General features: G+C 39.7%; 1 long non-coding RNA gene across 1 annotated transcript in view; it reads right to left on the bottom strand.

Moving 5' to 3' along the window:
- Nucleotides 1-13,352, bottom strand: part of LOC309615953 — a 76,286-nt gene extending 62,934 nt beyond the window's left edge. The window contains exons 1-2 of the long non-coding RNA XR_014237171.1: nt 9,009-13,352; nt 5,762-8,673 (exon numbers count right to left, since the gene is read on the bottom strand). This is a non-coding gene — a long non-coding RNA (uncharacterized lncRNA). The remainder of the gene's footprint in view (nt 1-5,761; nt 8,674-9,008) is intronic.
- Nucleotides 13,353-18,439: the final 5,087 nt, after the last annotated feature.

Genomic DNA, 18,439 nt, shown 5'->3' on the forward strand with positions numbered 1-18,439 from the left:
CAGGAAGAAATAGAAAATCTGTAGAGGCCAATTACTAGCAAGGAGATTGTTGGGAGATTTTTGATTACTGATTCAAAGAAAATCCTAGGACCAGATGGCTTCACTGGTGAATTTCATCAAACATTTAAATAAGAATTAACACTCCTTTTCAAACTCTTCCAAAATATTGATGAGGAGAAAACACTCTCAAACTTATTTTACAAGGCCAGCATTATCTTGAAAAACCAGAAAAGGACACTACTAGAAAAGAAAACTACAGGACAATGTCCCTGATGAATATAGGTGTAAAAATTTCAATAAAATATTAGTAAACCAAATTCAATAGCACATTGAAAAGATCGCTCACTACGGTCAAGTGGGATTTATCCCTGGAATGCAAGGACAGTTCAATATACACAAATCAATGAATGCGATATGACATAATAATAGAATGAAAGAATCATATGATCATCTCAGTAGACAGAAAAAGCAGGAGGAAAATTAACATACATTCATTATAAAAACTCTTAACAAATTAGGAATAGAAGGAACATATCTCAACATAATAAAGGCCATATATGACAAACTCACAGCTAACATCATACTCAATGGTGAAAGTTTGAAAGCTTTTCCTCTAAAAATGAGGAACAAGAGCACCCACTCTCTCCACTCCTATTCAACATACTACTGGAAGTCCTAGCCAGGGCAATCAGGCAAAAAAGAAATAAAAGTCATGAGAATTGAAAAGGAAGATGTAAAGTTGTCTCTATTTGCAGATGATATAGTTTTATACATAGAAAATTCTAAAGACTCAACCAAAACACTTTTAGGTCTAACCAATAGATTCAGTAAAGTTTCAGGATACAAAATTAATATGCAAAAATCAGTAATGTTTCTATACACTAATAACAAATTTTCTGAAAAAAAAAAAGGAAATTGATCCCACTTACATAGCATCAAAAACAATACTTAGACATAAACTCCCCTAAGGAGGTGACAGATCTCTACTCTGAAAACTACAGGACATTGATGAAAGAAATCAAAGCAGACACAAATAATGGAAATATATCCTATGCTCATGGATTGGAAGAATTGATATTGTTAAAATGTCAGTATTATGAAAACCATCTATAGACTCAATGCAACTCTTATCAAGATTCCAATGGCATTTTTTACAGGAGGAGAATAAAAACCCCTAATATTTATATGGAATCACAAAAGACCCCGATGACCAAAATTACCTTAAGAAAGAAGAACAAAGCAAATGCATCTGACTTCTTGATTTCAAGCTATCCATATAGCTAGCTATATAGTCATCAAAACATTATAGTACTGGCACTAAAACAGACAAATAGACCAATGGAATGAAAGGAGAGCCCAGAAATAAACCTAAGCATATACGGTCAACTAATATTTGACAAGGGAACCAAGAAAACTCAGTAGAGAAAACAGTCTCTTCAAAAAATGGTGCTGGGATAATTGGATATTCACATGTAAAAGAATGAAACTGGATGCATATCTCACACTATTCACAAAAATAAACTCAAAATGGATTAAAGACTTAAATGTAACACATGAAATCACAAAACTCCTAGAAGAAAATATACAAATAAAGTTCCTTGACATGGATTATGGTAATGATTTTTTGGATAGGACACCTAAAGCACAAGGAACAATATCAAAAATAAACAGTTGGGACTACATCAAACTAAAAAGCTTCTGTGTAGCAAAAGAAACCATCAATAAAGTGAAAAGACACCCTACAGAGTGAGTAAAAATATTTGCAAACCACATATCTGATGAGTTAATATAAAAAAATATATAAAGAACCTATACAAATCAATAGCAAAAAAAAAGAAACAACAAATAACCCAATTAAAAGCTGAGTAAAGAACCTAATAGACATTTCTCCAAAGAAGATATATGAAAGGCAAACAGGTATATGAAAAGAATCTCAACATCACTAGTCATTAGGGAAATGCAAATTAAAACCATAATGAGATATCATCTCATACCTGTTAGAATGGCCATGATGAGAGACAACAAATGCAGGCATGAATATGAAGAAAAAGCAACCCTTGTGTGCTGGTGGGATTATAAATCGGTACAGCTACTATCAAAAACACTATGGAGGATCCTTAAAAAAATTATAAATAGAACTCCCATATGATCCAGTAATTCCATTTCTGGGAATATATCCAAAGGAAACAAAAACAGTAACTTGAAAAGATATCTGCATCCCCATGTTCATAGCAGCATTATTTACAACAGCCAATACATGGAAACAACCTGAGTGTCCATAGATGGATGAATGGATAAAGAAGTTGTGAGATATATATATATATTATTCAGCCATAAAATTGAGAAAATATCATCATTTGTGACAACATGGATGAATCTCATTGAAGGCATTATAAAAACTAAACAAGTCAGATAGAGAAAGGTAAATACTGTATGATCTTACTGTGTGGAATTTAAAAAACCCAAAACACCAAACTCATAGGAAAATAGATCAAACTTGTGGTTACTGGAGGTGAAGGGTGGGGGGGGGGAAGTTGAAGGAAGTTGGTCAGAAGTTACAAACTTCCAGTTTTAAGGTAAATATGTACTAGTGATGTAATGTACAACATGATGACTACAGGTGACACTGACATATGATACTTATACTAAAAGAGTAAATCTTAAGAGTTCTTATCACAAGGAGAAATTTTTTTCCTTTTTTCTTTTTTTTTTTTTTTTTAATTGTATCTATTTGAGAAGATGGATGGTAGCTGAACCTAATGTGGTAATCATGTCACAATACAGGTAAATCAAACCATCATGCTGTGTGCCTTAAATAATGTATGTCAATTATTTCTCACTAAAACTGGGAAAAAATTAGCAAGCTGAATTCAACAATACATTAAAAGTTATCATATATCAAGGTGAAGTGGGGTTTATTCCAGTGATGCAGGGCTGGTTCAACATCTGCAAATCAATGTCATACACCACATTAACAAAATGAAGGATAAAAATCATATTATCACCCCAATAGATGCAGAGAAAGTATTTGACAAAATTCAACATCCATTTATGACAAAAACTTTCAACAAAGCAGCTATAGAGGAAACATACCTCAACATAATAAGGGCCATATATCAATATGACAAGCCCACAGCTAACATCATACTTGATGGTGAAAAGCTAAAAGCTTTTCCTCTAAGATCAAGAACAAGACATAGAAAACCCTTAAGACACCATCTAAAACTGTTACAACTAATAAATGAATTTGTTGTAGGATACAAAATCAATACTTAAAAACCTGTTGCATTTCTATACACTAATAATGAACTGTCAGAAAGAGAAATTTTAGAAATCCCATTTACAATTGCATCAAAAAGAATAAAATACCTAGGAATAAAATTAAACAAGGAGGTGAAACATCTGCACACTGAAACCACAAGACATTAAAGAAAAAAACTGAAGAGGACACAAAGAAATGGAAATATATTCTGTGCTCATGGATTGGAAGAATTAATGTTGTTAAAATGTCCATACTACCCAAAGCAATCTATAGATTCAATGCAATCTCTATCAAAATTCCAATGGCTTTTATTATGGAAATGGAACAATCCCAAAATTTGTATGGAACCACAAAAAACCCTGAATAGCCAAAGAAATCTTGAGAAAGAAGAGCAAAGCTGGAGGCATCACACCCCCTGATTTCAAACTTTATTACAAAGCTATAGTAATTAAAACAATATGATAGTGGCATAAAAACAATACATAGATCAATGGTACAGAATAGAGAGCTCAAAAATAAACCCACATATATTACCACAAAGGAGCTAAGAATATACAATGGGGAAAGGACAGTCTCTTCAATAAGAGAAAGCCACATGCAAAAGAATGAAACTGGATCACTATCTTACCCAAACACGAAAATTAACTTAAAATGGATTAAGGACTTGAACATAAGACCTGAAATCATAAAACTCCTAGAAGAAGTAAGCTCCTTGACATCAGTCTTGGCAATGATTTTTTGAATCTGATAACAAAGTAAAAGTAACAAAAACAAAAGTAAACCAGTGGGACTACATCAAACTAAAAGACTTCTGCATATCAAAGGAAACCATCAGTAAAAAGGCAACCTACTGATTGGGAGAAAATGTTTACAAATCATCTATCTGATAAATGGGTTAATATTCAAAATATATGAAGAGCTCATACAACTCAATAGCAAAAATCCAAACTGACTTAAAAGTGGGCAGAAGATCTGAATAGACATTTTTCCATAGAAGACACACAGGTGGGCAACAGGTACATGAAAACAGGCTCAACATCACTAATCATCAGGGAAATGCAAATCACAGCCACAAGGAGGTATCTCACACCTGTTAGAATGGCTATTAGCAAAAAGACAAGAAATAACAAGTGTTGGTGAGGATGTGGAGAAAAGGGAACACTTGTGCACTATTGCTGGGAATGTAAATTGGTGCAGCCAATATGGGAAACAGTATGGAGGTTCCCCCCAAAATTAAAAATAGAACTACCATATGATCCAGCAATTCCACTCCTGGGTATTTATCCTAAGAAAATGAAAACACTAATTCAAAAAGTTATATGCATCCCCATGTTCATTGCACCATTATTTACAATAGCCAAGATATGGAAACAACCTAAGTGCCCATGGATGTATGAATAGACAAAAAAATGTGATACACACACACACACACACACACACACACACACACACACAATGGTATATTATGGGTAGACCTCGAAGGTATTATGTTAAGTGAAATATGTCAGAGAAAGAAACAGAAATAATGTATGCTCTCTCTTATACGTGGAATCAAAAATAAATCAAGCTCTTAGATAAAGAAGAGATTGGTGGTTGCCAGAAATGGGAAGGGGGAGGTGTGGGGTGAGAGAAATAAGTGAAAGGGGTCAAAAGGTTAAAAAAAAAAAACAAAAAAGAGGTATGGCTTTTCACATATTAGCTTATTTAACATGAAAGTCATGCAAAACATCTATACATGTAGGAAGAATTTTATTTTGCTAGCTGCTATCTCTTCCTTTGCTACATGATATACTTCTAAGTACAACAAATATGAAGCTAATTAATAGTCATAGAATGGCTAAGAAACAGCTCCAATAGCTTCATTACTTTTTTAAAAACAATATTCAAGGGACATTAATAAATTCAGATTTTGTGTTTCCAGGTGTCTCATTAATTTTGAAGTGTGTAAGCTTTTGTTTTTAGGACTGTTTGAAAGATTATACCACCTGGTTTATTATTTTCATTGCACAATAAATCAAACAAATATGAGATAATATTATAAAACCTTTCACTTTTTTCTTTTTAGAATGAGATGCAGATAAAGTTAAAGTTTGCTGATTAGAGTCAATATTTATCTTATAATACACAATTCATACTTTTAGATCCAGGAGTTACACCTGAAATTGATCATCTTTCTGTATTTTGCATGTAATCTTTTTTACCTTCTAATAACTTATCAATTTGAAGGACAGCTGGACTATTGTGATGACACAGTTATGGCTGTTAAGAACTCGCAACACGCGATAAGCACCCTGAAGTAATATTGAAAGTTCATAACCCAGACTCCGTGGAAAGGCCCGACATTTTTGCAGAGGATGAAGCTTTGCTGTATTTTGCTTCACGATTAATTGTTAAGTATAAAATTAAATTGTGGAACATTAACTGTATTATTTTTCTATTACTGCATAATAAATTGTCATAAACTTAGTGACTGGGAACAGCACAAGATTATTATCTTACGGTTTGTGTAGATCTGAAGTCCAGGTTCAGCTGAACTGGGTTCTCTGCTCAGTGCTTCTCAAGGCTGAAATCAAGGCGTCTCATGGGCTGCCTTGCTTTCTGAAGCTCGGGGTCTTCTTCCACGCTCATTCGTGCTGTTGGCTGAATTCACGTCCTTGCAGTTGTGACACCGAAGGCCCTGTTCGGGTGGCCGTCAGCCTGGCGTCGGCCTCAGCTCCTAAAGGTCCTACCTTGCTGCCTGGCTCCCTCCTTCTGCCTCAAACCAGCCTTTCAGGAGAGGCCCGCGTCCTTTTAAGGGGAGGCCCGGGTCCTGTTAAGGGCTGACTTGATTAGATTCGGTCCACCTGGATAATCTCTCTTTTGATTAGCTCAAAAGCCAACAGGTTAGTAATCTAATCAGAGGAGTGATTCTCCATTTTAGGCACCTGCTGGGAATGAACTCAAGAGGGCGTTATACAGAGTTTGTACACTAGGGGGCGGTAATCTTGGGAGTCACCTTAGAATTCTGTCTTCCACGTTGGTCCATTATGTTGACGGCCAAATTAACTATCGCAGGTCAGAAAATCTAGTGAGACACTAGTGAAGAAAAGATCAAAAGACCTTCCCTAGCTAAGATACGCATGTCACATTGTTCCATCAGTTGAGTCTTGCACCACTTACACTCAACAATGACCATTTCTTAGTGTGCACTGGTCTTGCTAAGGATCTATGCAATCCTTTCTAATATTTTCTACTTATTCTTTACTGTTCCATTTTATAACTTTTTAAAAAGTTTATCATGACTCACAAAATGAATTTCAAAAATTGATTTCATGATACATGATTGGAAAAACACAGTGTTAAGGGACATTTTATTTTAATTAGTAATCTGGAAACATTTTTATTTATAGAAAGAAACACTCAAATATATTTACAAAAAATAATTATTTCTGAATACTGTAAGTTACTATAGACTAAATTATAGATAGGTCAACAAATGCGTAATCTTCAAAAGTTTACTAAAAATTATTACAAGACAATTAGCAACACCACTGCAGTCCACAGGAGGGCAGCATCTGTTCTAGGCATATTTTAGGTTTAACTTAAATGTGCTCAGTTTTCTAGTGAACAGGAATTCTAAGTGAATTCTTTATAGTGTACTGGTGTAAGCAAAAAGTGGTTTATCCTTGGCTATTGAGAATCAGTCCTGTCGAAACCAAAAGAGCTACGATTTATCTATTTATTTATTTTGGTCTGATCCAAAAAAATCAGTTGAATTCTCTTTCCCCTTGTGTTTCTCTTACTCCATTTTCTTTTTCCCTACTTTTTCTTTTTTGTCCTCTCCGTCTCCGGCCCATGGTCTTGCACAGGTGGTCCATGTAAAACCCAATTACCATGGGGCCCTGAGGAAATGGACTAATAAACTTTTGATGCCGACTCAGATTCTTTGTAAAGTCCCTTTCTTAGTTTCCACACTGAACTTGACCCCCACCACCTGGCTTGCTACCTGTGCTAAGCAGTGGCTCTTGTTGCATCACTTGCGTGGACCAATATTACACTCTTAACCAGTGTGAGAGGGGAGTGCCGCCTGGAGATGAGTCAGCACATCTAATAAACGTTCTTAGACGGTTAGGCCTTTTAGACTTAAATGTAATGTTGAATATAGACAGAAATGTACTATTTCTCTTGCCTCTACTTTGGACCCACTACGATCTCACCTTAATATTGTGGTCTGATTTGACATTACCCTGTGACTCAATCACTAGGAAATAGGCAGGAGGGCTCAGACATCCTAGTTAAGTATGGAAAAAATCCCTGCCTTTTGTTTCACTTAGGCTTACATTGTCACAGGTGATAACACTGACCCTTAGTGTGTATTTGTTTCAGATGATTCTATTTTGGGAGAGGTTGGGTTAACCAGATCGTGTTTCCACATTTTTAAAGGGCCTGAAGGGCATCGAGTGCAACTACCTTTGTGGATTTCATCTCTCTTCTTCTTACCAGTGTGTCATGTGGAGAGTTTTTGCACTTGCCCTGCTTTCTCTTGCCTTTGAGCCTCTGCCTCTGTTGCTGCTCTGCTGAAACTCATGTTCCTACAGCCCTCTCCTTGTCTCCATGCCCTGCTTCAGGAGTCAACTGAAAGCACTTCTGGGAAGGGTGGCCTGTGGCTGGTGTCTCTCATAGCCCCTCATCAGCTGGCATCATAGGTGCCTGTTGACTTCTTGGTCTCTCTCAACAGACGGTAGCCCCCAAGACCAAGGCTGTGCCCTCTTCCTAGACCTGTCGTGGTGCCAGGCACCTAGTAGGTGCACAACAAAACTTTTTGTATGAACGAAGTCAAAAATAACTGCTGATGCTCTTGTTGACCTTGGGTTGATAGACAAGCTACTTGACAGACAGGCTGTTGGTAGTCAAGATCCTGTAGGTAGAAAGGGCCAGTATGGCAGGGGTCTGGGGGATTAGATGTGTTTGGATGGAAGCAACATCCAAAGTAGGATGAGATGAGGTCAAGAAGCTGTGGGGATGGGAAAGTTGAGCTAATGGTGGACACATCAAGAGTCTGAAGAGGTCTGGGGGTACTGGTTGCACATGCAGCTGGATGCTTTGGTTCTGGGAGAGACAGGCATCAGGCCTTCAGCTTGGTGGCCTTTTACCCAGTTGCCACAAACACCAGGCAGCACAGGAGGCCTGCTGGCTGCTTGGGGGCTGGGAGTAAGTGCCCCCTGAGAACAGCAGCCGTGGAAGAACATCATGCTCTGCATTGTGGGCGCTTGACCTGGACCCTGAGTGGCATGTGGAGAGGCGGAGCCTGATATTCTGGAGCAGAGGGGGAGTAACACACTGCCTGGTAGACAGTCCCCCAAACTACAAGGTTGCTGGAGCTGTGCATTTCTGATTCTGCTTTTACTCCAAAATGCAGGCTCCTTTTCTTACTCTTTTAGATTAACATTTTTTTTTTAAGAGAACTTTTCTTTATTTTTAAAATTTTATTTATTTATGGCTGTGTTGGGTCTTCGTTTCTGTGCGAGGGCTTTCTCTAGTTGCGGCAAGCGGGTGCCACTCTTCATCGCGGTGCGTGGGCCTCTCACTATCGCGGCCTCTCTTGTTGCGGAGCACAGGCTCCAGACACGCAGGCTCAGTAATCGTGACTCATGGGCCCAGTTGCTCCGCGGCATGTGGGATCTTCCCAGACCAGGGCTCGAACCCGTGTCCCCTGCATTGGCAGGCAGATTCTCAACTACTGCACCACCAGGGAAGCCCTTCTTACTCTTTTAAAAATCTCATTATAAAACTCCAAATCCCTTAAAAAAAAAAACAAAAAAAAAACACCTCACTGAAATTCTTTAGCATCGCATCCCTCTTGTCACACACACTCTCCCAGGTCCTAGAACCTAAAAAGGTACCACCAACATTCATCCCCTCAGAGGCTCAGGGACCAATTTCCAGGAACAGCCCAGCCACCCTGAGCTCATTTTCTCCTCTTTCCCAGAAGTGAGCTCGGCCAATAGGGTTGCTGTGGCCCAGAGTGTCCGAGCAACCCCAGTGGTAAGACTGTCTTTTCAGTGCTTGAAATGGAAGTAGGCATTTGCTTGAAGGAGAGCAGTCAGGACACTCATGTGAGGAACATAGAATGGTGTATGTTTCCATAGTTAGGGAATTCCAGAATCAACCATTTTAAACCACAGTTTGAAGATACCTTGGAAAAAACTCTCTTATTATTAAACCCCAGAAACGAGCCATATTCTGGAAATTGAAGAGTTTCTCTGAATGCAGAGCTTATGTCTTTGGTCATGGAAAAGCAAACCCTTAGAAAATAACAACCCTCAGAAAGTTACTAAATAAATGCTTGGTTGCTTTGCTGTTATCACAGACGATACTTCAGTTGCTGTCAATAAACTTCGCTTTTCTTGATTCAGACTAAGTGTTTGGGAAGGCACAGAAGGTTGGTTGTTACAGACGCATATGAAAACATTAGGGAGAGAGGTGAGTTGAACATTTCTCCTTTAAGTTTAGTTCCTTTATTATTTTCTTTTTCATAACTATACCTAAAAGGAGGCATTAAAATAACTAAAAAGTAAGGCTTATGTATGATGTATTAAAAAGATTCAAGTATAAGAACACTCACCGAGGTATTTTTTATAATAATGAAAGATAGGAAGTAATTTAGACAAGCATCAGTAGGAATATGGGTTAAAAAAACCATGGGACACAGTGGAGGGCTCTATGGTGGTTAAACTGAATGGGCTACAGTATATAGAATAACATGGAAAAATCTTGAAAATGTAGTATCTTTTCAGCTATATTGAAATATGATCGATATAGAATGAAAACATTATTTTGAATAAAGAAAGCAAGTGGCAAAGGATTTATGCAAAATGATAGCATTTATGTAAATTAATTTGAAACAAAGTGATAAATTGTATCATTTGTATATGTTTATAACAAAACTTGAAAATACTTACAAGGGAGGCTAAGTCCCCAATTCAGGATATTGATGTTCTAGGGTCTAGGAGGGGAAGAAGATGGGGGATTGGGATTGTAGCTAAAACTATAAATGTCATATTTTTTAAAATAAAATTCTGAAGCCAAAATGGCAAAATGTTAAAACATATTAAATTGGGGGGCTAGGTACACAGATGTCTATCATATTATATTTTGTTCCTTTTGGTGATTTTGAAATACAAGCATAAAATTAAGGAGACCCATGAGTACAAGCATCTAAAAAGTAAGCCTCAGATAAGAATTATTGTAAAAAGACTCAGTTTATCCATTCTCAGCCTCTTCAGACAGAAAGCCCATTTCGTTAAATTGTGCCTACTTGATGCAGTGCCTCTGTGAAATCACTGGGGGAAAGGGGAGGCTCCAAGAGGGAGTGGAAATGCAAACCAAAACTCATCTTCAGCTGCCAGGGTTTTTTATTTTCTCCCAAATGGGGACTCTTTGAAGGGAAGGATAATCTTTGATCTTCCTGTACCAATCCAGCATATCCAGCCAACTGCTAGGGACAAAAAGGCAGCTAAAAATATCAATAACAGAACTTTTGGTTGTCTTTCTGAACAGCTCAAAGCAGGTTCACACGGATTCCCTCATGTCGCCCCGCTGGGGTCCTGGGAATCTGATTCAGATCACATTACCAGCGCCACTCTGCCTAATCACAGCAGGCTTGTCCTGTTCAATATGGAACCAGAAGGGCTTTGTTCTAAGAAAGATGACCTGGGAAATCCTGCTGAGATAAATTGGTCTGGATTGCATTTGGCTCATCTCATTACTGGATTGATAAACGTCCAGAACAATGACTGTGTGTTTCTCTGTTGGATTTTATTGAAAGGAACTTGCATTCAATACTTCTGACTGTGACAGAGCCATAGCATATTTTCTCTCAGTGCCTGCCTTACAATTTCTGAGGGTTTTCATGGTTTCTATCTATAAACCAACATTTGGAAAATTCTCTGCATGAAAGATGTAGTGAGAGTTGCATCAAGGTGATTCAGGAAAATGAGATATATGTGCTCATTGGGTCCAAGTTCGTCACTCTCTCTAGGCAAGAAAAGGCAAGGATGCATGCTTAGCAAAGCCCCATCAGAGCTGATTATTTATATCACAGGTTAGCTATTAAAACAGACAGCCAGAGAGGACCAGCCCAGTGTGTGTTTGTTACTCTGGGGAGATCTTTCTGCCACTAACATCCTAATTTCTGATAACTATCTTTTGATTCACAGCAAACAGTTTGATTGCTTCCAAAGGATTAAGAAAAAACCCTGGACATTATAATGAAAGTTTGATAGCTTCTTTAGGCTGGTGAGTGGTGGTCAAGTGGATGTGGATTACACTCCAGGCCCAGCTGCCTCCCCAAGAAAAATGATTCTAAAGAATGCAGAGAAATTAAAGACATCAGCCAATCTCTTTGTTGACGGTAGGTAGCAAATTATGATGTAGGGAATGATCTCTGTGGGAGCTAAGGAGGCAGAAGTGAAGAGTGGAATCCCAGAGCTCTTCTAGTGGAAGCATGGCTGCATGATGTTTACTCAAAGGGGTGGAGTCAGGTAGCAGGTTGGGTCGTGAGGGGAAGGAAGAAGAGAGATGATTTGGAGGAGGAAGATGGGAAAACTCTACTGCTGCTCATGGCTACAGACGTGACATGTCAGCTAGACTTGACTTTCGATTTTGGAGGAAAGGGAAGAGAAAGAGATTCAGTTTCTGAGCTCTTACTGTGTTCTAGGAACTTCACTGAACACTTGAAAAGGAATTTTAAATCCACTTGTCAAACACGTAATTGTATATTATTATGTTAATCTTTTTAGAGGAGAAAACTAAGCTTAGAGAGATTTATTTCCCCCATGGTCACGTCTAGTAAATGGGGGAGGTGGAATTTAAATCCAGGTTTGTACTTGACTTCAAAGCCACGTTTATTCTACTTACTATCCACTGTTTGGGCCATGAAATGGATCATAACGCAAATGAGGGCATCCGCATGCACAAACACAACACACACATTCACTCACTCACATGCTCTCATTGTGTTTACAGAGAGGACAGTGCAGTGCATGTCCCCCAGCGGGTACCCAGGCTGATCAATTGCAAGTATGGGAAGAAAATATTAGAACTTTCATTTACATTTTCATCTCAGCTTTTAAAAATTACTACTTTGTGTACATGTTATAAATACTATATTATGTACATTGTTTTTGCATATATAATACATGTATGTGTATATATATGTGTGTGTGTGTGTGTGTGTCTGTGTGTTTGTATATATACATAAGATGTGTGATCAGAAATGTTTGGCGAGTGATGATATAGACCAGGGGTTGTAAATTACAGCTCGTGGACCAAATCCAACCCATCACCTGATTTTGTAAATAAAGTTTTAATGGATCACAGCCATGCTCATTTGTTTACATATTGTCTGTAGCTGAGTCAAGTAGTTGTGACAGAGACCACACGGCCCACAAAGCCTAAAATGTTTCCCAGGTGGTCTTTTACAGAAAACGTTTGCTGCCCCCAGACTTATACCATGAAGTAGAAGTAGACAATAGGAGGTTTGAAGCAAAAGCTTTGCCCTCAAACGTAAATTGATTTTTCATCACGGTTCTGCCTAGAAGCTTAGTAGAGCCTAAAAGAAGTGGATAAAACCTAATGTTTCATCTCAATGATCATAAGTCAACTTTTTAGTTAGTACTTGATATCTCATGACCTAAAATCCTGCATCTTATCAACCTGTTCTGTGCAAAATAGGTTACGATGAACAGGCAAAAGTGTTGACACAGGGACAGGTACGATAATGAACAAAAAACGGATAATTTCTATAAAAGCCAGCATTAATCTACCTGCCGGCGGGCTCCCAGACATACCTCCGCTCACCTTCCTCAGCTGCAGAAGCCGCAAATTTTCAGCTGTCAGCCCAGTATTGCTTGGCACTTGGTCAATGCTGACCAACTTGGCCTCAACCCCACGAGCAGGTTGGTTCTGGAGTAGTTCTAGGATTTGCTCTGCCTGGGGCTCAGATTTGCTCTCTGTGGCCCCATTGGGATAAAGCCCCAACCATGATCTACTGAGTTAGGGTTGCAACTACGTTTTAACCCCTACCTGTCCTCATACCTGCAAAAATGGTTTTCCCACTTCCTCACTCAAAGCTCTCCAGGATCCTGATTCCGCCACATGGGGATCCGAACCAGTGCCCTACTTAACTCACAGGCTCAGACCTCTCAGCAGTTAAAGAGCCTGGCTCACAACCATATCTCCACTTGAACTCAGACACTGTGCTTTGGGCTGCTGGCCATTCTTAGCCTCAGAGCTAGGTTGGCCTCTCTGGCACATTCCATGCAGATCCATGCTTGTTGCCTTTCTCTGACAGCCCATTTTGAAGCCCGAGCATGCTTTGCAAGTAAGAACATAAGGATTTTGTCTGCAGTCTTCCCAAGCAGTAAAATTTGAGCTTCAAATATTTGAAATCAACAGGGTAACAGAACAAAGTCACTTATGAGATAAATCAGTCACAACTGAGCTATTTCTCAAGTGATTAAGCATCTTGCCTGTAAGCCCAGTTCTTCCTGTTGAATTCCTAATAGATTTTTCAACCCCTTTCAGGTCAGAAGCGTTGGTGAGAAGTCTGAACCCTCCAACCGACAGTGATCAGAGATTAATAATTCCCTCCAGCTGTGACTCCTATGCTCAGTAGAGATTGTGGCTTGCAGCGCCACTCCAGGCCTCACAGGCTTTCGTCAGGGTCCCTGGTCCCCAAATAGGGGAATGTCCACTTGCCTTGCTGAGCCAATTCAGCGAAGCTTAGCATTGATGCCCGATTTCTACGTGATGTTCCATGGTGGTGGGCTGAGCCAGCAGCCATTACCGAGTCATTAAGGATGCTCACAGATTGCTACCTTGCTTTTTGTTTGGACAACCTTGAGGGAAAACTACTGATCCTTTGGGATCTGGTCCTTTATAATTTTTGTAAGGATTCACCACATCATGGAGAATGCCTTCAAGAAGATGGCTGGTTTTGTACCTGGTCTTACTCTGTGTACTCTAATCCCTCTAGCCAGACAGATACTTCAGTGCATAAATCAGATTAGATTTCTTCCTTGATTCAAATCTCTCATGGTTTCCCAGAGCAATAATTAGGGCTCATTAGGCCCTGCAAATCTTCACCCTCCTCAAGCTTTAGTCATGTCCAACTTTTACACTCATTTCCACCTCAGGGCCTTTGTGATTGCTGATTCCTCTGCCTGGAATGCTCTTCGCCAAGATCTTTGTGTGGCTGACACAATCTTATCAGCCATGTCTTAGCACAAATGTCACCTCCTTAGAGAAGTCCTCCCTGACCACCCTAGCAAAATAGATACCCTCCAGGTCCACTCACTTTCTCTCCCCGTCACCCTATTTTACTGTATTCATAGCACTTATCACTCTTTGGATTTATGTTGTATTGTTTATGTCATTTTGCTTGCTGGTTTGTTTATCATGCATCCATTTATTCATCCATGTCCACGTGCAACAAGAATAAGTTCCATGCGGGCAGAACTTCATTTGTCCGGTTGACTACTTTATATTCAGAGAATAGTAGTATGCTCTCAGTAAATATTTTTGGACAAAGGATTGAAGGAACAAATGAGGTAATGAGGTAGTTTTCTCCACTTCTTCTTGTATCATTCATCTTCTTCCAGGAAGTATTTCATTTCCATGAGATCGTTATGCACATCCTCTCAACCAGGCCCCATATTTCACATATACCTTCCAGAAAACCCCCAAGTCGACTTTAAAGTCAAGATCTCCCTCATCCCTGTAGACAAATAGGAAACTCAACTGAACAGCTCTATCATCTAAAGTGCTAACAAAATAGCTCCTCTAACTTCCATACCATTAAGCTTGCCCACAATTATTAACAAGAAGGCCCCCAAACTGCCTCTGCTAAATGCTTACATATTCTCACAATTTATCAAATTAAATAATGGAAGTTGAGCAGGCTGTGGAAAGTTTAAAATATTGTGCCAATTAAGATTACATGTGCATTTCAGAGACATCTTGTCTTATTGATTTTGAGAAATGTGCTATCTTAAAAGAGACTAGATACAAAAATGGTAGCCAATAGCAATTTCTCAAATGTGTTTAAACCATACATGTTTAACCGATTTCATGCAGCTGTTTCAGCAAGGGTCTGATCAGAGAAGCAGAACCACACTGAGCGATAAAAAAGATTTATTATAGAGATCTGACTTTATGCAATTATGGGAGCTTGTTAAGCCATTATGTAAATATGCTGCCTTTGTGGCTAGCGCTGGGCCTAGGTCAGCTGGGAGAAGCTGGAGGGAAGAAGGCCATGAAGTGTGGGAGGTCAAGGACAAAGTGAAACCCGCGAAGATGAGCTAGGCCTTGTGTCGGTCTCTCACTGGAACTCATGGTGGTCTCTGACTGCTTCCATGCTTCCTACTTTGATGGCGTGGGTAATTGCAAAACTGTTGATGCTCTTTGACGTGGAGAAGCTGAAGGTGGAGATCCGGGAGGAGCTGAAAGAACTGAGGCCTGGATATTGCCCTGCACCTCCAAGGTGACCCAGCAGATCTGTGACAATGTGCACGATGCGAGCCACAATAGCGCTTGACTCTCAACCAATCTTCCCAGTGTAAACATGGCTGCTGCTTCCCTTCCACCTTCTAAATCTCAAATACATTGCTCTTTCAGCTAATTCCAACTCAAATCGTTCAAGGAAACATGTTTCTGGCTCAGCTGATCTCACACAACATCAAGCCACCATAGTAAGTAGCAGATCTTACAAAACCCTACAATCCATACAGTCATAAATGTATATTTCTTTGAAGCTCATTGATTCCAGCTAAACCTGGGCACCAATTTAGACTTCACCTCCAACCAGCACATCACCTTTAGGAAGTCACTTAAACACCCTGACCTTAAGATATTGCGCCGGCTAATTAAGGGCATTTTAATGATATCTCTAAATGGCTATCCAACTCCATTATGTCCTGACTCTAAGATCTACCTTCTTCTTATTTCTTTAATTTAAAACAACTGAGTATAGAAAACTTAACCAATAAACATGATCTTTGATCAATGTGCAAACCTGTATGCTAGTTCTAAATCTATAAAGTTCTATAATACTTATTTTTTAGAGATACATACTGAACTCTTTATGGACGAAATGACATGATGTGTGGGATTTGCTTCAAAATAATAAGGGAAAGAAGGAAGTGCCAGGGGAGAAAGGGAGTAAACATGAAACACAATAGGTCATAAATTAATAATTGCTGAAGTTCATAATTGTTGAATGTGGGTAATGGGTTCATTACACTATTCTCTCTACTTTTGTATGTGTTTGAAATTCTCCATAGTAAAGTGTTTATTAAAAAAATTGCTTGCAGGCTTCCCTGGTGGTGCAGTGGTTAAGAATCCGCCTGCCAGTGCAGGGGACACAGGTTCGAGCCCTGGTCCAGGAAGATCCCACATGCCACGGAGCAACTAAGCCCGTGCGCCACAACTACTGAGCCTGCGCGCTGGAGCCCGTGAGCCACAACAACTGAGGCCTGCGTGCCACAACTACTGAAGCCCGTGCACCTAGAGCCCGTGCTCCGCAACAAGAGAAGACACTGCAATGAGAAGCCCGCGCACCGCAGGGAAGAGTAGACCCCGCTCGCCACGACTAGAGGGAGCCCACGCGCAGCAATGAAGACCCAACGCAGCCAAAAATAAATAAACAAATTTATTAAAAAAAAAGAAAAAAATTGCTTGCTAAAGAATTTTGATTGTTGCATTTTTTTTCTCATTTTATTGTTGGCTAAGAAAAATGAGGTGTAATTGTTCCCTTATAAGATCCCCAGGGAGGGCTTCCCTGGTGGCGCAGTGGTTGAGAATCTGCCTGCCAATGCAGGGGACACGGGTTCGAGCCCTGATCTGGGAAGATCCCACATGCCGCGGAACAACTAGGCCCGTGAGCCACAGTTACTGAGCCTGCGCATCTGGAGCCTGTGCTCCGCAACAAGAGAGGCCGCGATAATGAGAGGCCCACGCACCGCGATGAAGAGTGACCCCCACTTGCCGCAACTAGAGAAAGCCCTCGCACAGAAACGAAGACCCAACACAGCCATAAATAAATAAATAAATAAAATTAAAAAAAAAAAAAAAGATCCCCAGGGAGACAGAGCCCTCTGCCCATATGATAATTTATGTCTACTGGTCCTTACTAATTATTCTCCACTCCCCCACCCCCGCCAACGACCAGGTTACAAGCCCAGACCTGGGAACTTCTGTTCACACACAACAAAACATTAAAGTATTCAATATGCAAAATGTAGTACAATTCCCTGCTTTCAGTGAGGTGCTTCACCCTTGGCTTCCCCCAACCCCACTCCTGGCAGAGCCTTTCTGGTCCAGCTTCACAGAGAATAAATCTCCTGTCTCATGTCTGTGTTGGAGGATATGGTCACCCGGCTGCGAGGGTCAGGGAGTGGATTTGGAAATCAGTTTCTTATAAAGACTCGAATAAGTCCTGTTGGATCAGCCCCATCTCACATCCCATCATCACCGGCTGGGATCTGAGGTGGGACTTGACTTCAGACAGACAGGACCCTTTTCTGGGCTCCATTAAATCAATTGTAACTAGTCCTTGGAATTTCCATCTTCCAAAATGTTATTGACATATATTGTTTCCTATAATCCGATCTATAATTCTTTTTGTTTTTATTAATTGGTATCATTTTTACCCTTCATTCTAAATTTTGGGGCTTGGTGGGAGCTAGAGATAAACACATTTGTTTAATCCAATCCCTTTAGAGGGAAATCCCTGCTTAAGCATGTCAGCCCCGAACATTGTGTCCCTTTGTTTTCATAGGACTCATTTCAGGTGTCTGTGTGGATCTATCCTTCTTCCTCATATATTAACCATGCCCGCCTGGACTTGCAGTATCTGCCAGGCTCACCTGCTGAAGCAGATTCTTACTTTTAGAATCTTTTGATCAGTACTGTCTCTCCTGACACGAGAAATGCTTCATTGGATAGAATTATTATTCTAGCTTAACCAAATCACTCAGAGTGATCGTTACCATCAAAAGCATTGCAAGACACATGGAAGAGTACACTTACCTGTGTTTAAAAGCAGAAGCCAGGCGAATTCTACCTTCTGGAAATTTACAGTGTCAAATCCTGCTTGAAAACAGCAGCTCTGTGAGTTCAGCTGTGTACACTTGCAGG

The sequence above is a fragment of the Balaenoptera borealis genome (genome assembly GCF_965194805.1).
Source record: "Balaenoptera borealis genome assembly, chromosome: 18".
NCBI lineage: Eukaryota > Metazoa > Chordata > Mammalia > Artiodactyla > Balaenopteridae > Balaenoptera > Balaenoptera borealis.